Raw genomic sequence first — 23,122 nt, 5'->3', positions numbered from 1 at the left:
TAAATACAGGGGCTGTGACCCCATGAGGTGTTGTGTTTTGTGCTTAATTGGAGGGGAAACTTTGCCAGGAGGAACCACCGCGGGACTCAGCTGCTGGCCCCTGAGGGTCCCTGCATGCTGGGCCCTGTGCCCAACTTTGCCCCTCTGCCTTCTGCAGGACCAAGAAGGGACTTTTGTTAGAGTGAATCCTGCTGCGCCAGTAGGATTGCCACACTGTTGGATTTGACTGTCCCAGGAACTGCTGTCCTGTTCTGCTGAGCTGCCCTACTGCCTGCTGATCTTGCCCAACATTGCCTGACTGCTCTTCTGGCTTCTAGCGCCTTGTGAGCGCTATATTCTAATTAGGGAGTCCTGGAGTTGTGGGAGTCCCCCTGGGCTGCCTGTGGAAGAGCGGGAGCCCACCCCGCATGTGGACACCTTCTAAAACTGGAGCGGGTGCCCACCCTGTGTTTGTGCCGCACTTATGTTTATTGAATCGAGCGGGAGCCCACCCTGCATTTTGGAATTCCCCAAATCACCGCAGCGGACCGAGCTGCCGAAACCACCAAGAAGCGGGAGCCAACCCCGCATTTACGCTCATTTTTGGCTAGCGGGAGCCCACCCCGCATTTTCTTCATTTTTGAACAGGAAAGCGGGTACTCACCCCACGTATTTTTGCTCTGCAACGGGTGCCCACCCCGCATTTATTCTTTATTAGCAAGCAGGTGCCCACCCCGCTATTTTCTGCCTCCCGAAGCGGGTGCCCATCCTGCTCTGTGTCTACGTTGAAGCGGGTGCCCACCCCGCATTGCCCCGCCGAGGAAGAACGGAGTCGACCGAAATCACCGCCGCGGCCGGAGAGAAGAGACACAAGAAGTGGACCCGGAAGTCAGGCCGGCGGCCTGACTGTGGGTGGGGCCGCAAGATGCAAGGAGAAGGTGACCCGGAAGTGGTGCAGGCCTGAGCGGGGGGAGTAACAGGTAAAGCCCTGTCTTGGCTGGAGTCATTCCTGGAAGAAAGATTCTTCCAGGTATTTGAAGGGAACATCCGGTCCCAACCAGTACCTCTCCAATGCGGGGTACCTCAGGGTTCCTCCCTGAGCCCCACTCTTTTTAATGTCTACATGTCCCCACTAGCACAGATAGTTGCCCCTTTTGGAATCCAACTGGTCACCTACGCAGATGACACCCAGCTCATTGTGGCCCTGAATCAGGAAGAGCAGTCATCCACCAATCTCTGCTCATGTCTTAAAGAAGTTACCAGCTGGATGAGTTTCTCTCACCTTAAGCTTAATGATGACAAAACCGAGCTCATGCTGCTGGGCAATCAAGCAAGCTTCAATCCCAGCAACTCATGGCCATCATGTATGGGGCCTGCACCATTACCCAAACAGGAAATAAAAAGCTTGGGCATATGGCTTGACCATGACCTCACTTTCAGAACCCAAGCAAGGAAAACGGCCGCCACTTGCTATGGTATGCTTCGCACCTTACGGAAAGTACTCCCTCTTCTGCCTGCCCATTCAAGAAAGCTTGTAGTTCAGGCACTCGACCTTTCCAGGTTGGACTATGGCAATGCCCTTTATCTGGGCGCGCATAGAGCAGTCATTTCCAAACTTCAGGTTGTCCAAAATTCAGCCGCCAGGCTACTCACTGGCATTAATAACCGCTGCTCAGCCAAGCCTGCCCTGAAGACACTCCATTGGCTTCCAATACAAGAGAGAATACAGTTTAAGACCCTCTGTATCGCACACAAAATCCTTCATAATAAAGGCCCTCCCGTCATCAAAAACTTAAGGAAACCCTATAAAGCCACCAGAAATCTCCGCTCAGACCAACTTCATCTAGCGGAGGTCCCCAGAATCAGAAGGGCTCAGTCAGGAGGTCGACTTCTTTCCTACAACGCCTCGAGACTCTGGAATACCCTTCCTCTCTTCATTCGTAGAGAAGCCAACCATCTTTCATTCCGGAAACAACTCAAGACATGGCTATTTCCATAACTCCACCGTCTCCTTGACTCGCACTCCGCAGCGCTGGGATGCCTCCGGGTAGCCATGCGCTATATAAGCATATTTTTCATTTCATTTCATTCTCGTGAGTCAGAGAGAGCCCCGCAGCCACTGAGAAGTTGGAGCGGTGCATGCTCCATTCCAGCAGCTCGCCTCCAGCCAGCAAGAGGAGTGGCGTTGCCTGAGGTCAGAACAGGACCGGAGGAGACCCAGGACTGCCGGTGAGTGGGGCTGGCCTGGGAAGCGAGAGTGAGGCACATTGCCGATGTCTGTTTACCTGAGCAGTCCTGCAGGACAGCCGGGCCGCTCCCACGTTGGGGGCATAATCTGTTTGTAGGATCCCGGAGTGGGGGCTGCCCTTAAAGCACAGAGAGTGCTCCGACCTTTTGACTATTTAGCGGCGCCGCAGTTGCGGGCAGCTGCAACGCTGTTGGCCAAACTATTTTCAGAGTTCCAAGGTGGGGCTGCAAAGGCACAAGGGTGCCCAGACTAGTTGGCACAGCTGTCCCCCCTGTTAGCGGCAGCTGCATCGTTGGGGACCATTTGGGCTAGAGTCCCAGGGGGCTAAGGAGGCACAGTTGGTGCCCGTGTTTTCTTGTTACCTCCAGGCAGCTGCAACGTAGGCCCCAAATCGGCACGTTGCTAGTGCCAGTACCTGTTTGTACAGGTGCGCCACGAGAGCATGGGCAGCTGCAATGACTGACTGGGGTCATTTCAGTAGGTATGATGTGTGCACTACTGTCCTTATGCCTAATGTACTCATGCTAAGGTGGTTATGAAGGATGTGATTTATGCCCATGATTTATGCCTGATCTAAGGTGGTTTATGCCTAATGAGATGCTCATGTGATTACGCCTGTCATACTATGATGCTTAGGTTATGCCTGATCTAAATGTGATTGCCTATCGCGGTATAAGGCTGGGTTCACTACTTCACCAGTAGCTACTGGCTGTTGTACATTTATTACTGGTCATTTTTAACCCTGGGCGTAGTTCGCGAAGTAGCACTTCACGAAGCTACGCAAAGTGCAGTTCGCACTACGCGAGCTACGCGTAGCACTTCGCGAACTGCGTAGTACCTTGTTCGCACTGTGCCAGATGTCGTTTTCAATGATTGCACAGTGCGGACAAGCAACCGGCACTGTGCAATCATTGAAAATGGCATCTTGCACAGTGCGAGCTGTAGTTTTCTGCTGCTCGAGTAGATTTTTACTCGAGCGGCAGCTTTCTCAACGCGAACTGGTAGTTTCTCATCGCGAGTGGTCACGAGCATACGCGACCACTCGCAATGAGAAACCTGACCTCCTCGCGTTGGGAATCTCGCCGGGAGGTTTATTTTCCATGCTCGCGATCGCCAACTTGATGTTGCTGATCGCGAGCAAGGAAAAAGTCTCGCCGGGATGTCATTTTGCTTGCTCGCGGTCGCCAAGTTGACGTTGAGGACCGCGAGCAAGCAAAAAATTACTGCAGCTCTACGCAACACTACGCTACACGTGTTCGCACTGTGCTACGTGCAATTCGCGTAGTGCAAAGTAGTGCGAACTTCGCAAACTACGCGAGCGTAGCGTAGTGCTTTGCCCAGGCTTAGTCATTTTACATTTACTGTTTATGCTTTGCGATGGTTCTGGCAGCAGCCCGATTGGCGCTGCCTTGTACATAATCCCCTGTAAATAATGACCTGGTGCCTGTAGGCACAGAGTATATATCTGTGATCATGATTCTAATGTGTTTTACATAATACAAAGGCTATTTTTACATAACCTTGTGTGGAGTGTCTTTTGTAGTGTGCCCAGTGTGTCGCCGCTGTGTGTGTGTGTTGCGCAAACGCTTTACACATTGCCACTGGGATAAGCCTGACTGCTCGTGCCAAGCTAGCAAGGGGGTGAGATCTGGTTCTCTTCAGTGTGTAACTTTCTTGCCCTGACTAGAAATGGGGGTTTCTGCCTGGCTGTGGCGCATGCCCTACCCTACCGGGAATCCCCGTTTCTTACAGGCATCATTGTTTTTCATAAAAAAAGAGGGATGCCATCCAATTCAGTTGAGCAAAGCAACATTTGTGTTCCTCGTGATCCAGTGCATTCAGCCGCAGAATAGGACAACTTGTGTGATATTCAATGAAGCTCTCTTTTAAGACGCACTCCAAGTGCAGTCACACACATTATACAGGCGTTACCAAAACAGTCCTGGTCATGGGCCAGCAAGGGATCCACCAACAGATCATAATCCGGGTCAGCTCCTGATGATGTGGAGAGGCAGATATCCAAGGCCCAATAGAAAGGGCCAGGCGGCAATGGAACACAGGTTGCATGCAAGTGAAGTAGGTGAAGCGAAAAGTAAGCCCGCATCTCACAATGTTAAGAATTTTGCGCTTATGGTCAACTCTTGAACTATATTTTTATGGCAGTGAAGAATAATGTGCTGAGATATCTGTTTAATTATTTTTCACAAATATATGTTATGCTCAACCGTTTATGTATTGTAAAACAAAAAAGACTTTCTGGTGATAACACAGTTAAAATACAAGCGCACATGGAGAGGACTTATTAGTAAGCATGACTAAGCATTCAGCCTTGCTCCCACCTGTACTATTTTTCCTTTTATCCATGTGTTTACTTTAGCCAGTTGACAGTTAACTGGACACACCCTCAACGTGTTACCCCACCCATTCCTGGACTATAAATAAGCGTATCTAAGTAACAGAAGCGCTTGGCCTCGTTATTTCCTCCCGCTTACCTGGAATCCAGCGTGTTCAAGCCTCCGTCTCCGATTTTCTATGGCTCTGGTCCTTGGCCACTCCTTACACGTTCAAGCTGCCTCTACATCCTTCCTGTCTTCCGCTCCAGTTACCCAGGCAACCTTCCGGAATCCCGTGTCATATCTGGATTCTTCCAGGCACTGAAAGAAAGAAAACAAGCATTGGCATAGCCAATAGGTCTCGCCTTTGGGACCTTATAAGTGTTCAGCCATGCAACAGTTGATGTTATTGCACCAAGGATATTGTGCTGGATAACTAAACACTTAAGGTCCCAAAGGCGAGACCTATTGGCTATGCCTAAACCCTCTACTATAGTAACTAGAGGTGTGGTGGGTGTTGACATGAGCCACTTGGTTGACAAGACACTAAAATGTTGACTCTTTTGAGGGCTTTGTCTGTCTTCAGGTTTGTGTAAGCCTACGGCTGACAACTGAGCCAAGTGCGTGAAGGAGACGGAGGATTGAATGAATAAAATGTGGAAAACCAGAAAAGTAGAGGCATCAGAGGTACATAGAAAGATAATAAAGTAAAAAATCAAAGAGGGAAGAAAATAAATCGATTGCTAAATATAAATGGTGAAATGAGGAAGGGAAAAAAGGAAGGAACGAGGAAGGATACAAGTATGAATGGAAGGATAAAACAAAGAAATGTGAAGGGAAGAGTGGAAGGAAGTGTGAAACAAAAGAAGTAAGTGTGGAAGGAAGAATTAAAATAGGAACAGAAGGAAAGGGGGTTGGAGGAAAAGAGGGTGAAAGAAGGTTTGGAATGATGAACGTACGAGTGAAAGGATGGATGAATGAATAGGACTGGAAGACTGCTGGAACAAAAGGATGAATGGAAGGGTGGAAAGATGGAAGAGTGCATGGAAGGGAGTTGGGTGGCTGGATAAATTGAGAATGGAAGAAAAGATGGGTGAATGGATGAACAGTGAAAGGATGACTGGGAGGATCGATAGAGGACAGGAAGGAGGGAAGGGTGAAAGGATGAATGAGTGAATAGATTGATATTAGGTGAAAAGATAATAGAAGAGAAAGTGATTGATAGAAAAATGTGTGGGTGGATAGAAAGGTGAAATGGTGGATAAATTGGTTGTGGATTGATGAAAAGGTATTGGCTTTGTCATTGTCTTTTACCCATGTTGTACATCAGCACGGCTGCTGTGTAGCATGACTGAAAGAAAAAACAAAAGTGGTATAATGCGGGCAGTGCTGACTGTGTAATAACTTTTTGTCAAAGCACTACAAAGCAGCACTGAGCTATTTTTTAAAATTTTCAGCCATGCAACATGGCTAATAGTTATGGGAAAAGTGCTAGGACGGCGGGCACGGTTTATTATGTTTAGAGCAAAGGTTTGAAACACGTGTACATGTATATTGGTTTTCCATATCGTGACAGCGAAATGTGCCTGCCTTGCTTTGTCTGCTGGTGCACACGATCTCTACACATGCACTCAGTGGACAGAAGATAATTTTTTGTATGTATGTGTGTGTGTGTACGCACTTGCCATGCTTTGCAGTATGAGCTACTCATAGAACCCGGGGGGTCAGCTGATGAGTGGTAAAGTTCCTGCGCTGGCCTCTGCTTTCCGTTTGGAATTATTAACATAGGCCTCATTTAATGGACGTCTGGGCTCTGCTTTTCTAAGCTTCATCCATTCCCTTTCAGATCAGCCCCCTCCACAAACAGTGGCCCGTGAATGCGGATCATTTCACCTAGCAGTATAGTGTACTACTATTGATACGTGGAATACAAGCCATATTTTCTAAGGCTCCTCAGCTGGGCTACAATCTGGAGTATCTTGTGCTTGACATACAGCAAACATACCTTATAGCACTAATGAGTTCTGTGCTCGGACCCAGCCTGGTGCAGTCAAAGATGTATGTTTGTGGCTCCATTCATTCCAACTAACACGTTATAGCGCTTTTTTCATAGCGCTCGAATGCACCTCAGCGCTATTTCATCATAACTTTCAGCCATGCAACACAGCTAAAAGTTATGGGAAAAGCGCTGTGACGGCAGGGTTGCGAAGTTAAGAATAACAAGCTAACGAGGAGGGACTGGGAGAAGGGAGGGGGGAGAAGGGAGGGGGTAGTGAGAGCAGACAGCAATGGGGTGGAGGAGGCTTAATGAGCCATGACAGAAAGGCAGATGGTGGCTGCGGGCGTGCACGCTCACGTGCACTCAAGCTTTAGGCCACCAAAAGCCTCTGGTAGCACTTTTAAAAGCCACTTACTAAATGTCTCGAAGAGACCGCATGCGCTGTCTCAGGCGAGACCTAAAAATATACATCCATTCCAACTGGGCATCGGTCCAGGATTCTCAGAGTCCCAGCTACTAACCAAATCAAACCGGGCTCATGAAAAACAGCTGGCTTCTGAAAATACGCTGCAGAGAAGCTTTTAACTCGAGTTTGGAAGATCCGCAAACCTTTACCCAAAGTGGAAGATAAAGAATGCCCACAATTCAGCGCGTTAAACCAAAGACCGGGACAAGGAAGGGGCTTGTGTTGTTATGAATTAATGTCTGTGTGGTGAGCAGAAAAAAACGCCTCGCCACAAAGAACTGCATTCTTAAGAAGAATGGAACAGCGATATCGGGGATGAAGCCACAGTGTCCTTAAAGACCGCAGTTTGGGAGGCGAACGACTAATGCCTAAGTGGAAATTCACCTTGCAGTCCTCTTTGCAAACACGGACGCCCATTCAAGAAGACTTGCATGACGAGAGATCGGGGGTGGCATACAAAGCAGGCACTTCCAGGTGCGAACTGATCACTTCCAGGTGCATGGGAAAAAAATGTCCGCCTGAAGATGAAATCCCCCATGCATAAGCCAAACCTTAGAAGGAACAAATTCCCGGGTCTCCGAAAGCTGAAACATTCGGCCGCATGGCAAACCTCTTAAATTAATAAACATAGGGCCAGCAGGAGCAGAGTCGGGAAATGCTGCCAAGAAAGTGCTTCATTCATCTCTCGCTTTAGAATGAGCACTTCAATAGCTGTGTACAGCAAAACTCTCCAGAAAGATTGCCATTTGTAGCTATAGCTCTATATCCAGTTCGTACGGACTAAGACCCATATAAGGTAAGGCACAGCTTAAAATTCACTTGTTCTCATAAGCTTATTTTCTTCCTTCTCCGTCGGTTAAGGTAGTGAGTACTTTGGGTACTGCGCTTCATAAATAAATATGAACAAACATACAAACAGTGTTGGCTACCATCATAGAGTAATAAGGGGCACAAGAACATAAAGGAATGGACAAAGTATAGCATTACAAAATAGTGCACTATGATCCATGCCAGTGTCTATTAGAAGGCCAAACAAGCGCTCGTCAGGCAGCCGCGTCACCCTCTCTTTACTTTTAACATTAAAAGTAAAGCGCGGGTGCTGCGAATTTACCAAAAGTAAAGAAATAGAAAAAAGATCTACAGACCACAGCACCAAGACAGCCCTCATCGCTGCCACAGACGACATCAGGATTCAACTAGACAACGGCGAGACATCAGCCCTCATCCTCCTATACCTGTCAGCCGCTTTCAACATGGTCTGCCACCGCACACTAAAAACACACCTCCAAGATTCCGGAATCCAAGAGCAGGCCATGGACTGGACCACATCCTTCCTCTCCGGGAGAACCCAGAGCATCCGCCTCCCCCCTTCCGCTCCGAAGCCACCGACATCATCTGTGGCGTAGCCCAGGGCTCTTCCCTCAGCCCAACGCTGTTCAACGTCTACATGGCCCCCCTCGCCCACGTCGCCCGCCAACACGATCTCAACATCATCTCCTACGCCGACGACACCCAGCTGATCCTCTCCCTCACGAAGGACCCGCACACCGCCAAAACCAACCTCCATGAGGGAATGAAGGCCGTTGCTGTATGGATGAGGAGCAGCCGACTGAAACTGAACTCGGACAAGACGGAGGTCCTCATCCTCGGATCCACCCCCTCAGCCCGGGACGACTCCTGGTGGCCAACCACGCTAGGAACAGCACCGACATCCACCAACCACGCACGCAACCTGGGAATCATCCTAGACTCCTCCCTCTCCATGTCAAAGCAGGTCAACGCCGTCTCCTCCTCCTGCTACAACACCCTCCGCATGCTCCACAGGATCTACAAGTGGATCCCTACCGAAACAAGAAGAAGTGTGACCCAGGCCCTTGTCAGCAGCAGGCTGGACTACGGCAACACACTCTACGCAGGTATCCAGGCCAAACACCTGCGACGACTGCAACGCATCCAACTGATCCTCAACGTCCCTCGCCGTAGCCACATCACCCCCCACCTGAGAGCCCTACACTGGCTCCCCGTCGAACAGAGGATCACCTTCAAGCTACTCACCCACGCACACAAAGCCCTCCACAACACCGGACCAGCCTACCTCAACGGCCGACTCAGCTTCTACACCCCCACCCGCCAACTCCGGTCCGCCAGCCTCGCCCTCGCCACTGTCCCCCGCATCCAAAGAAAGACCGCCGGCAGATCCTTCTCCTTCCTCGCTGCCAAGACCTGGAACACCCTCCCCACCCACCTACGGCAGACCCAAGACCTGCTCACCTTCAGAAGACTCCTCAAGACCTGGCTCTTCCAACAGTAGCAGCACCCCCTCCCCTCAGCGCCTTGAGACCCTAACAAGTAAGTAGTGCGCTTTTTAAATACAATGATTGATTGATTGAACAAAACCTACTTGGACCTCTGCAACATTTTAAATCCGATGCCAAGCATTGGCGCTCTCTTCCCCTGACTCTTCTCGGACGTGCGTCCCTGTTTAAAATGCTTGTACTTCCTATTCTCTGCAGAATACCCCCACTTCGATCCCAGATTCTTATTTCTCCCAAATTGATGGTGTATTGCGGGAATTGTTGTGGGAGGGCCGTACGCTGCGAATAGCAATGACTAAACTCACCATGGGTTGGTATGATGGGGGCATCAGCTTACCGGATCTCAGACTGTATTATCAAACGTCCCAGCCGATCGCTGTCAATAGATGGGTGTTTGAACCCCACGACGAGCCTAATTTTCGCACGGACCATTGGCTCATGGGGCGAGGCGGTTACAATAGAGCGCTTTACACCAATCCCCGCAAACTCAACCTAACAGGGCCTATGGCGCGCATGGTCGAGATTTGGCACAGTGTCACCAAAAGATTGGGGTGGCACATGCGGCTTACGAAGGCAACCCCTTTATGGGAACCTGATGTTCTGGGGCATCTTAGCTCTTGTCCAGGGTTTGACAAGTGGGATTTAATTGGAATCTCCACCGTTAGAGACCTCTGGGTTAAAGGGAAGCTGGCCTCGTTTGCGGAGCTTCAAGCTAAATACCAACTGGCTCCGTCCAAGACATTTAGGTACTTACAGATTATCCATGCTGTGTCCTCCGCCCTGCCGAGAGATGGCCCCCTCCCTGACTCATCCTCGCTGGAAGACCGGTTATTGTTGGATCCTATGGATCGTAAGGCCATTTCACTTACATACAAAAAGCTAGTCAACAATCGTGTTGACCCGATGCTGAAACTGAGGGGGGGTGGGAGAGGGATTTGGGGGAGTTGGAGGATGACATGTGGAGGGACACCTTGGCCTTGGCCTCGCCTCGAGAAGTAGCCATCCCCATGCGCATGCAGCTCCTCCAGTTTAAGATCCTCCACTGGGCCTACTTTGATGCCAAATTACTGTTCAAATTAGGCAGACGCCCCGATCCACTTTGCCTCCGACACTGTAACCAGGAGGGCACTTTTATTCATATTTTATGGGACTGTCCACGCATCCAGGACTACTGGGGGAATATTGACGGTCAACTGTAGAGGGCGGGAGGCAAAGCCCTTGGGTTATCTCCACAGCTGTTCCTATTTAATATTTGGGGGCGACGGACCTCACACAGGCTGAACAAGCGTGGGCCTCTATGGGCTTTATTATCGCAAAACGGAATATTGCGAAGAAATGGGGGGTGGGGACGGTTCCGCTCCTGGTTGACTGGGCACAGGATATGGACCTCGCCATGGTTGCTGAAAAGTCAGTATTTAAGGGACGGGGTTGCCCCAAGAAATGGGATCAGAAATGGGAAACATGTAATAGATACAGAGGAGACATTTGCATTTCCCCGACAGTGGAGCTTCAGAGGGAAAGGTGAACATTGATGGACCAGTCGACGGCGGAGGTGCTGGATTCCCCCCCTTAGGTGTGGTGTTCTTGCTCCCTGCAGCCCCAACCACCTGTTGCAACGTGTTTGTATTCTATGGATAGCATTGTCTCTTATAGCTCTCTGTAAATTGTATGTCCGTCTTGTTCCGCATGACTCCCTCTTACTTTATGCAGTGAATGTCACTATGAGGATGACTGTATTGAAGGGGGGATTTCTCACTGTGAATTTGTCTTGTATGTACCGGTACCCAGGGGTTCAAATCTACCATTGGGATAATGTTTCATACATGCAGTAAATTGAAAGAGGGAAATGGTCAAAGAAATAACCCCGTGCATTAACCATTCTGAGGAATTGGTCTCTGCTATTGAGAAGGGTAGTTGTTCTAACTTCTCAATATGTAACAATGTGTATGTCGAATCTTTCATGGATATAAGTTTTTGTTTATCTGTTAAATTAAAGAACAAAAACAGGTCAGTTGTGTTCAACTAATTCCAAGGCACTTTCCCATTTTTCAGTGTTTGCAAAGTCCAGCCAAATTGCATAACAGAGCGTAATTGATTTTGGCCATGATACAAAACAGACACTTCATTCTGCACAATGTCAATTACAGATGAAACAATATTGTCCAAAGTGTAGATACGAGAAGACAAAGTATTAATGCTATTGTCCACAACATCCAAAACTGTACGCAAGTCGTCTTGATCTAGTTGTCGCAATCTGAAAGCTGCCTCCATTTGGGTCAGCTTAGAGAATTTATTAGTAATATGTTTCGGGCGAGGAGACCTTGGACCCAAAATGAAATCTTCAAGATCAATGTCGCCAGATGAACTTGAGAGATGTTGTTTCACAGAAGACAATGATGACTGTCCCTACCACTGTTGACATAATTTACCCACTGAATAGGTTGTAACCAAATGTGTTTGTGGAAAACGAGGGTCTGGTCTACTGAGCCTAAATCCTTCTGTCGAATTTGAAAAACTTAACTGGCAAGCATTAGTACTGAGGGGTCATATTATCCAGCCCAAGGGATTAATAGGGAACAAATTAAGGGTACCATTGTGGACCAAACCGTGTAAGTCCCCTAGAGAATAATTTGCATTTTGTTGCCAGTCGTCATAATCTGTTAATGACGGGAATGATGGAGAATTTAAATTTTTAGAAGTAGTCAAACAAAAACATGTAGTTTGTTGCACTGTCTGATTCAGGAATATCATCTGTGATGGTATCAGACATGCCTGATGCAATGATTCAGTTCCATGCACCTGCCAATATTTGGTACCCCATATTGATTTTAAATTAATCATGTCTTTCCAAAAATCATAACCTCCTAAGGACAAATTAGTTATGAAATGTGAAGAATATACCAATTTAGTATGGGTCAGCATAAATTTTGTGTGTGTTTGGGCATTTCATTTATAATAATAGGACCTGAGATCAGACAAATTATAGCCTGAAAAATAGACATACTTATTTTTCTGAGTCTGGGAACTACCTTTAAATGGACAGGACAATGTTCCCATTGTGTATAATTAACGTGATTTCTGACTGTGTTGGATTTATGCAAGAAATGATGACCATAATGCTGGAAATAGAGTAAATCACTATAACTGGCAGAATTTAAATACAAATCCTCAGTTTCAAAAGCAGTGTAATATTTTAAATCTGAAAACAATGAATGTACTGAATTAATATTCCAGTCCTACGAATGCATCCCAGGTGTGATGACATCACCCAGTGACACACGAAAGACTTATGGCATTCGAATTGTCTCCGTCGGGCCGTATACTTCGCATGGAACTTTATCCTAAATAATGCCATCTACTACTGGCACAGCCGAAATGTTAACATGGGATTGAACCCTTTTAATTAAATGTGATGACGTGTGTAGGGCCAAAACACCATCAACCAAATGTACAACAGAGCGTTCTGGCAAATAATGACCATTAATTAAAAGAAAAAAGACAGTCACAAATCCAACCCACATGAAGAGAAATACCATTGTAAACACCATCCACATGTAGGTCAAAGGAGGATCCAGATAAGTTCTGCGAAACCAGGAAAAGAAAATCAAAATACTACTGGGGGTTCATCCACAGTAGAATTCGATGAAGAAGATGATGAAGTTAAAGAAAAGTTGTCTCTGTTCATGTAATAAACAACTGTTCCTAATCGATAGAACGGTGGTCGGTCATCATTAAAAGATGATTGGAGCGTACATGTAGGAATGTCTACAGTAAGCTCCATAGGCGGCGAGACATAATCTCGAGGTGTAGTCGTTGAAGATGATGACAAAACAGGCAGCACATCAATTGATGTTTCCACTTCACGCTCCTGTTGTATAGTAGTTTCTGTCGAAGACATCACAGGAAGTGAAACATCTCTCCGCGGGTTGGTTGTAGGCATACTATTAAGTATCGGCCAAATGCTTCCACTTGACATGTTCAATTGAAATTTAGTGATTCTCCTTGCATCCAGGTAGTAGAGGCAACATCACAGTTCGAGTGCCCTTTAATCCAAGAACTGGGACAGGTGCTCTGTAGATGGGACCAAACTCTTTTTTGTTCTCTATCTTCTCCCAGACCAGATCTCCAACTTTAGGAAGCCACCTTATGACTGGGATCAGCACCGCTGTGTCTTTGGACGAGTGCAACTCAGTTTTAGCAAGAGTGTCTCAAGTCTTTTGTAGATCCTGTAACATAGCACAATGGATATCTACATCAAATGTTGTGGCAGCCGCCACAACGTCTTGGCCATCAAGGTCTGGCACAAACATTTTGACGCTAGAGAGCATTTTGTATGGGGTCCGCCCCCCAGAGATCTTCTTGGGAGATTATTTAGTGCACGTTGAACCCCATATAAATGAGCCAGCCAACCCCTGTCAGTACCTAAGCCTCTATCTGTAAAAGATTGCTTTAAGTCCCAGTTTATTCGCTACACTATCGAATTGCCCTCAGGCTTGTATGGAGACAAAAATTGCAATAGCACCCCCAGTGACTTCATCGCATCCTTGTAAGCCTTAGAGGCGAACACAGGACCTTGGTCAGAATGAAAGGTTTCGATAAAGACACGCAAATCTCTAATGACATTTTGAGCGTCAGCACCATGTGGCGGCCAAACCCAAAGGAATCTAGTGCAACCAAAATATATTATAGGCAGTGTCTGAGGTCAAAGGACTGCAGTGATCAAGATAAATACCACCAAATGGTTGATTTGAAATGTATGGCTGCATGAGAGGTGGACGTCAACTGTGGATGGTGATAAAATTGTTTACAAATGTCACAAGAAAGAACATAATTACGAGTCTGTCTATACAGACCACGCCACCAATAACCCTGCTACAAAAGAGGCACTGTTGCTGAAACTCCAGAATAGCAGAAGCAATGCCTTTATGCGCGGTAATGATCATAGAAAGCCTGGGGTTCCCGTTGGGGATTGGCTGATTCCCAACGGATGGAATGGAAGCAAAGGGAACTTGTTCCAATGATAAATGATAAAAATACTTAGAAGGGAAACCTTCTGGGAATGCCGTCCCATCCCTTGTAGCAGCTATAGCTGCCAGAATTTCATTATCAATTTTAGTCACAGACCTTGTAACTGCTGCTACTGAACATGTGACACCTGCAGATTGCTGACTCACCACCCAGAGAATTACCACACGCTGATGGCAAAAAGTATGTATAACATGTGTGAGCGGCAAGCTTTCCTGAAGAGTTGCCACTCAAACCCAAAGCGCCTTATGTTTGATTGCGCTACCTTTAGAGTCTTGATAATCGTTTGGAGACCAAAAGAAGAGATTGTCATTAAAGGATTGTACACAATAGAAAGAATTGCACACTATAAGAGTAGGTACATCTGGATCAGCGAATTCGAGAGCCAACACTAAAGCTTGCTGCTCAGCCAAATGAGCCATACAGCACCCAAGAGACTGACTGTGTGTGGACTAAGGAAGACTTAAACTGACTGTCAACCACAGAACCTGCCACAATAACACAGGCGGCCTAGTAAGCATGTTTGGAACCAACGGCCGGCTGCGCCAATCCATCGGTATAAACTATACACTTGTATTGGTGTAATGAAAGGTCTCAGATCTCTCCTGGACCAAGGTATGTACCGTCACTTTCCCAGGGAGAGAATATCAATTCCCAACTTACGGAATATAACATATACACAGCACTTCCTAAGGTGGGCAAACTTTCAACACCCCCCCAAAGGCAAGGAAAGGCAATATCACATGAGTCTCATCTAGACCAATGTAACACACACAACACTTCTCTAGAGCGAGATATACTTTGCACATCACGTGCCAGGAGTAGAACAACTTCCTATAACACAATTACCTGCTAGAAGGGAATTCACCCATCCTTCTACAACAGAATACTTGGCCACGAAGAGTCCACACCTCCTGCTACAAGGAAAAGACGAATTGGTATATCTGGGATATATTTATTAGTAAATAGCACCACACGGTAAGCCAAATGCACCTATCATAGCAGACTCTAACATATCAATAGTATGATTGAAACACAATCAAGGCAAACTTATATGTAGAAATATATATGTATATAAATGTATGGAACCTGAAAATAAAGTTATAGTAAGCAAGAACAGTAGGAAAACTAGAAATTAGTGGAACACCTCACCAACTGCCTGTCCATCCCGTTTCCACTTCGCCAAAGGGGAGTCCGGTTCTTGGGCCGAAACAGGAGACAGTAGTGACACTATACGCCCCACCGCCACAGCTGCATGTCTGCCCTGTGATGAACAGAATCCAGACACCTCCTTTAGTACAAGTGGAGACGTAAGCCGAAGCTCCGGGTGAGCCTCGCCCCCGTTTACCATCAGAGTCCGCACCAAGGCCACAGCTTCAGCTGGCCAGGTGTCTGTTATGGCTTCAGAGCAGAGCGAGCATATTCCTCTGACAAGATCCAGTTCTTTCTGGTCAGTGGAGTGCAAAAAACAAGTGAAAAGGAAAACATGCCCTTCTCACCTAGTGAAGCTCAGAAAATGGCGACAGCTCAGAAAATGGAGTCACTCAAGCATAAGCCTCTATTCACGCAAAAGAGCAAAAGTAGTATGCAAGATGACATAAGATCAGGCCAAAGCCAATAGCAAGCACTGCCGTTAAGCAAGATAAAGTCAGAATCTGAAAGAGACATAATCAAGCCCTACTTCGTAGCTTATTCTTACTAGGCAGGCGTACGCATCACTATATTATGTTATAATATTCTAAATAAGACTGAGATGGTGATGGGCGACTGTTCTGCTTGGGTTTTCGGATCAGGTGGAACCCGCTCAACAGAGCCTTTCTAACCCAAACCAGAACGTTACCCCCTCCCTAGGGCCTTTTTACACCTAAATAACCACATATATATGTACCACCTAGGGACAGGGAATTCCTATTATATATATATATATATATATCAAGACCTCACAGCCTCGCGATCTCAGACAGACCCAGAACTTCCTACCCAGACGGCAGCCACAGTCTCGCGGTCTCAGACAGACCCAGAACCTCCTACCCAGACGGCAGCCACAGTCTCGCGGTCTCAGACAGACCCAGAACTTCCTACCCAGACGGCAGCCACAGTCTCGCGGTCTCAGACAGACCCAGAACTTCCTACCCAGACGGCAGCCACAGTCTCGCGGTCTCAGACAGACCCAGAACTTCCTACCCAGACGGCAGCCACAGTCTCGCGGTCTCAGACAGACCCAGAACTTCCTACCCAGACGGCAGCCACAGTCTCGCGGTCTCAGACAGACCCAGAACTTCCTACCCAAACGGCAGCCACAGTCTCGCAGTCTCAGACCTCACAGCCTCGCGGTCTCAGACAGACCCAGAACTTCCTACCCAGACGGCAGCCACAGTCTCGCGGTCTCAGACAGACCCAGAACTTCCTACCCAGACGGCAGCCACAGTCTCGCGGTCTCAGACAGACCCAGAACTTCCTACCCAGACGGCAGCCTTAGCCTCGCGGTCTCGAACGGACCCAGTACTTCCTACCCAGACGGCAGCCTTAGCACGAGCTCATCCTATTATCACCGTAGTACACGATAGGGGAATCGGGGTTACTATGTATCAGATCACACAAAGACTATTAGTTGAGCACAACCTGTTCTTTAGTTCGAGGGGCTCTTTTCTCCCTCATTCAGTTACCACTTACCTGATCAGGATTAACATCTGTTCATGTCAAGTTGAATCTGACTAGAAGAATAGGCTATCCTCCTATACAAGGATACACAACACATGCTGACTCACAACAAGCTAAATACTTTATTTAATTGCTACATGCACACTCACAGAATACATCATATATACAACCTGCAAGGAAAGTAAAAGGTTAAGTTATACACTTCAATAAAAAGGGGTCGACATCACCTTAGTCGTATGTAGCCTGTGCTCAATGGTCATCTAGGTTCCCTTCTCGTCTGTGCCTCGGCTTCGCCTGGAAGTCACACCTCCGCAGTCGCGGATCTACTCCCTTCTCCCTCTCCGAGTCACTGGAACCTCTTCCTCATCGGCTACTCTCTCCTCTTTAGATTCAAGTTCATCATCTGTCTTCCCTGAAATAAGTAGTAGCTTTTCTGCTAACGGCCAGGTGCCGCCTATGGACTAGAAGCAAGTGCCAATATCTAACTCAGACTTTCACTAATATAGAGGTGCATTCTCTCATGGAAAATTCCAGCTCGAAACCTGCCGCCCACCAAATTCCTGTACCTCCCCGTGCCAAGGACACGTTCCCAGCCGGCCGGCCTGATGTAGTGTCTTCGGCAGGGGAAGAATACACTCCTTCGATAAGGGCCGGCCTGAACCGGTTCTCTCCGAGCGAATAACACCTCATAACTAAAATATCACCCTTCACCTAGAAATGTCCCAAGCTGCCGGGGCAGAAAGAAAGATGGAGTCTCTCCTGTCTGAGGCCTACCAGGCCTGAATTCAGCACGACTCCATGAAATACCCTCACTATAGGGCAGGTTATCCTTAATACTAACGAATCTATCCCCTAGGCTATGTATGTAAGCCCTGATCTATGGGGAGGAGCACAGGATCGTGTCAAAAGTGTCTAATAAATAGGCTCTATTCACTACTCTAATCCTTAGACTTGGATGGAAAGAGACTGAAGTCATATTAATCGCTCTACAACACAAGAAGGCCGGGAAAATCGAGCAGTACATTTCACCCTTGACTTCAGTCTATTATACATCCATTAAACAGAACTAACATCGGTGGAAGAATAATATGAAACAAAACTAACTGATCTATGTCTAGTACCGAGTGTACAGAAGTGAAGCAGTGAAGGGATACACTGAATAAAGCAACAGATAGAAATCAAAACAGCGATAGCAATCAAAATGCCACCTAATGTGTGGCGTAACATATGCACGTCCGGTAACCAATTAAAGAGCCAGTCAAACCAGCCCTGATCAATGTGTTTTCTAACTTCATCCGTTAAGTCATGCAACTTATCTAGGTGTGCACGAATGGATTGTGTATGATCAGATAAGTTAAAACAGCAGAGGCCTTCAAAGTCCGAGCAACCATGTCCATGTTTAAGCAAAAGATAATCAATGGCTGCTCTATTTTGCAAAATGGCCCTACGTTCACCCTGGGCGTCCAATAGCAAGTCAGACAAGACTGTAGAAGTATGATTAATAGATTTCACCATCCAGCAAGCCATTTTCCCAATAGATTTGGCATTATAAACCGCCAAAGCAGGAACACCAATAATTGAAACAGCTAGGCTAAGATATTCAGACTTGGAATATAAATGCAAAGATGAGTCACAATCCTCCTGTAACATCATAGTATCTCGAAGCACACGAGAGTTGGCATTTGGATGTGATAAGAACATCAGCAAACTCAGTCTGGTAATGGCACACGGGCCTCCGGAAATGTTTGCAGGGACATATGGCCAGGAAGTGTTACCACATGAGAAAAGCCATCCGGCAGGTAGCAACATCGCACGATAGTGACTGGGAGTAACTACCAAACTATTGCAAGTCATATTGTTCTGGACTGAGACACATGTGGTCGGTGTCCTCTGAAAACACAAAGTCCGTTCGTGAGTTGTGAATGAAGTGGCGCCTCTTAACTTGAGGCGTAGGCATTCAGAAATTGCATTAGGATTACATGTAAGAAAGAAGCATAGGTCACCTCGTGTGATATTATACGTAATTATTTGGGACTGGATGGGGAGTTGCTCATTCGGCAGTTCAGTGCATAAAGGACAATATACATGGGTAGCAAAATCACCCAGGATAATATTCGGACGAGCCTTCGAAACGTTAAAGATACTAATTAAAGTCTCCAGTGAGGCGGGGACAGCAACTAGACAAGTCGCTAGAATGTCATGCACAGATCTCATCGGTGTCAAGCAGAAGTGAGGGGCATCAGTCACTCTCTTGGCCAGTAATGTCCAAAAGTTCGATGACGAATCCCACGCATTGAAGGAACGCAACACTCGGGTTCTCAGTTCATCCCGGGTTGACGGGATCCCTTCTCTCTCGCCGAACCAATCCAAAAGGAGTCCAGTTCCGAAACATCCTGCAGCAACAATCCAAAGAATGATCTGAAAAAGAACCAAATACAGGCATTAATCATTCTCGTAAATAACATTTATCAGCTGGGACAGCTTCCCAGCTATCTTTCCCTGGCCTCATAACCAAAATGGTATTGTCATGACCGGTGGCAATAACCTCTGCTTGTTCAGGGGGATTCTTAGGCGATTGCACCCAAACCCTGGCCCCAGGGTTATCCATAGAGCCAAAGCCTTTCTGGCCACGTACAGTTAGCAAAGTTGGGGCAGTGCCTTTCAATATCTCGCCACTGAAAACAGGCATAATGAGTAATTGAGCCACTCGGTCAGTGCGGTGTATCAGTAAGTCAATCTCACTGCTATTTAGCAGAAGTAACTTAATCTCTCCCTGATAGTCACTGTCGATGACACCTCCAAGTACCTGGATGCCTTTTACAGCCAGCCCCGATCTAGGGGCGATCAATCCAAAATTCCCAGGTGGTATATGAATACCAACACCAGTAGCAATGATGACCCGATTCTTACTCTCCAGAACGGTGTCATCCATGGCGTGCAAGTCTAAACCTGCCGACCCTGGGGTAGCTCTGCATGGAGTCAGAGCTTCACTGATTACATTAGGCATAGTCTCAACATTTGGGGGAAACAAACGCATAAGTGGAGATTCAGCATTTAAAAAAGGACGATTATTCAGAATCAATAGTGCTTGTGGTAAAAAGTCTCGCCAGTTTTTATACTTGTCATCTGTTAACTTTCGTAATTGGTCCTTTAACAGGCCATTCAATCTCTCCACCAGGCCCGAGGCCTGCGGGTAGTAGGGTATATGAAATATCCATTCAATATTATTTTCCACACAGAATTCTTGTACCAATCTTCCACGAAAATGGGATGCATTATCAGATTGAATTTGGAATGGCACACCATAATACATCATAATTAATTCTAATGTTTTTATGGTATTCAATTGGGTAGCTTGCTTACATGGAAGAGCTACCAGCAAGCCACTATATGTATCGACAATTGTGCAAACATATTGACAATTCCTACTCATGGGAAGGGGTCCGATGTAATCAATCTGCCAAATTTGAGCGGGCAATTTCCCGCGATGTAAATGGCCTCTAACAATTTGGGGTACCTTACGCTGTCTGATATGTTGACAGACGGGACAATGTAAAATAACATTTTTGATTAGATCCAGGGGAATATAAATTCCTCTATCAGCAGCCCACCTGCTAGTGGCCTTCTCTCCAAAGTGTCCTGCCTTCTGGTGTGCCCATTTCGCCAATCCCGCAATATCAGGATCTTGTCTGTCCACCACTGCCTCAGCAATTTTAGATTTTTCATCTGCAATGTTATGAAAAAATTTGTCAAGGGAGTCTATTGGAGTGTGAGCATCCACATGGAAGATTGTAACAGTACTCTGTGGGAGCATCTCCCAAATCTCTTGCCATAACTCTTTTCCCCACAATTCTTTGGAATGTAACTTCCAATTATGGGAATGCCAAGTTGGCAACCAAACAGCCAGTCCATTGGCAGTTGACCAAGAATCGGTAAAAATATGACATGTACCAGGTAATTCTTGTTTCAAAACTTGGTAAACAGCGTAAAGCTCGGCAAATTGGCTACTCTTCCCTTCACCAGTTGTGCTCAACAGTTTCTGTGTGACCGGATTATAAGACACCGCCTTCCAGTGCCGTGTCGTCCCAATAAACTTCGCCGACCCATCTGTGAACCAAACATGGTTTCTGTCCTCAGCGGACAAATCATCAAAAGGTCTACCCCACTTAACAGGAGACTCCTGTTCTAAAGGTACGGAACACTCACTCTCAGTCTCAGTCGACGGTGCTTGCGCCACTTGCTCATGTAAAGACGCAACTCCTTTCGGGCCCACACGTGCCCTGTCTTGTATGTACCATTTCCATTTAATCACGCTCGCCTCTTGAGCATGCCCAATTCGATGAGTTTTCGGTGAACTCAGAACCCACTGCATAATAGGAATTTCAGGACGCAAGAATATATCATGTCCCAAAGTCAATTGCTCGGTATCCACCAAAGCCCAATAACAAGCAAGTAGCTGTTTCTCAAAGGGTGTATAACGCTCACCAGCATCAGGTAGCTTTTTGGTCCAAAAACCTAACGGTACCTTACTCCTGCCTTGTTTCTGCCACAAACTCCAATTTGCATAAGGGCCTTGCACAGACACATTCAAATCCACATCACCATCACGTACAGGCCATAGATCCATAGCATGTTGAATTGCCTCTTTCGCCAGACTAAATGCATCTTGCTGTTGCTTATCCCATTCAAATGCATTCTTTTTACGTGTAATTCGGTACAAAGGGGCCAATATTTGACTCAAATGAGGAATATGCTGGCGCCAAAAACCAAATAAGCCAATGAAGCTCTGGGCTTCCTTCCTATTCCTCGGAACCGAAAAATCAAGAATCTTCTGTTTAACTTGAGGGATCACCTCGCGGAGTCCCTCATGCCAATTAATACCTAAAAATTTTACAGCTTGGGACGGACCTTGTAATTTATCCGGATTGATCTCCCAACCTTTCTCACGCAGACACTCAATGACTCTATCTAATTGTGTCTGAACATCCTCTTGTGTTTCGCCTTGGATCAAAACATCATCAATATAATGACATATCTGAATTTTGGGATGAACTGGTACCTCAGCCAAATGTTCTGCCACCAGCCGGTGACAAATCGTAGGACTATGCACATAGCCCTGAGGAAGACTTCTAAACGTCATCTGACGCCCTTTCCACGTAAAACTGAACTGTTCCTGACACTCAGGGGCAATTGGAATAGAAAAGAAAGCATTAGCAATATCGATGGACGCATACCATGTACCTGGATGTGTTTGGATTCTTTCAATCAGGGTAATAACATCCGGTACTGCAACAGTCAAAGAGGGCGTGTGTTTGTTCAATTCTCGATAATCAACAGTCATGCGCCAAGAATTATCACTCTTACGTACAGGCCAAACAGGATTATTCCAAGCAGAAGTAACTGGAGTTATAACACCTGCATCAACCAACTCCTGAATGGTGGTACTAATCTCTTCATGACCACCCGGAATACGATACTGCTTCTGACAAACCACTTTGGTCGCCTGGGGAACTTGGATGGGGGGCATCCTTAAACGACCAACCCGTATAGGTCTGGACGAGATATAATGCGTCGTTCCAAATTGGTAACACCCATCATCAAGATGCAACGTCATTCCCTTCAAAATATCAATTCCAATTATGAATTCTAAGAGTGGCACCACTAATACAGAATATTCCTTTCTAGGGATTCTACCTATTCTCATTTCAAGCAAAGTTTGAACTGCAGGGGTTTCTTTTCCTCCTAATCCGGTAATAGTAAAAGGCTGCCCTGTAAACTTCTTTGATTTTCCATGAATAAGAGTGGCCTCCGCTCCTGTATCAACTAATGCTCGGGCCCTTTGGATATTACGATGTCTCCAATAAATATCAATATCTACATAGGGTCTATTATCTCTATGAGCCCATCTGTGTACCGGAGCTTGACCTATTTCCTAGTCATTCTTACTGCATTCTGTGTACCAGGACAAATCAGGATAAAGACTCTCACGTTTCTTAGGTATCGGTACCTCCTGTTCATATCCATTCCCCGTACGGAACGGATTCAAGTCTTCAGTATTATACCGTGGGTTACGATCAACCAAGCTGTGACGATTCT

General features: G+C 46.6%; 1 long non-coding RNA gene across 1 annotated transcript in view; it reads right to left on the bottom strand.

Annotated features, from left to right (window-relative positions):
- Positions 1-4,740: 4,740 nt before the first annotated feature.
- The window catches only part of LOC146833094 (uncharacterized), a 137,561-nt gene continuing 119,179 nt past the window's right edge, over positions 4,741-23,122 (bottom strand). Inside the window, exon 3 of the long non-coding RNA XR_014960198.1 lies at positions 4,741-4,881. This is a non-coding gene — a long non-coding RNA (uncharacterized LOC146833094). The remainder of the gene's footprint in view (positions 4,882-23,122) is intronic.

The sequence above is a fragment of the Triturus cristatus genome, chromosome 4_2 (assembly GCF_964204655.1).
Source record: "Triturus cristatus chromosome 4_2, aTriCri1.1, whole genome shotgun sequence".
NCBI lineage: Eukaryota > Metazoa > Chordata > Amphibia > Caudata > Salamandridae > Triturus > Triturus cristatus.
Note: the sequence above shows the minus strand (reverse complement) of the source record. Positions and strands in the feature narration are given on the sequence as shown.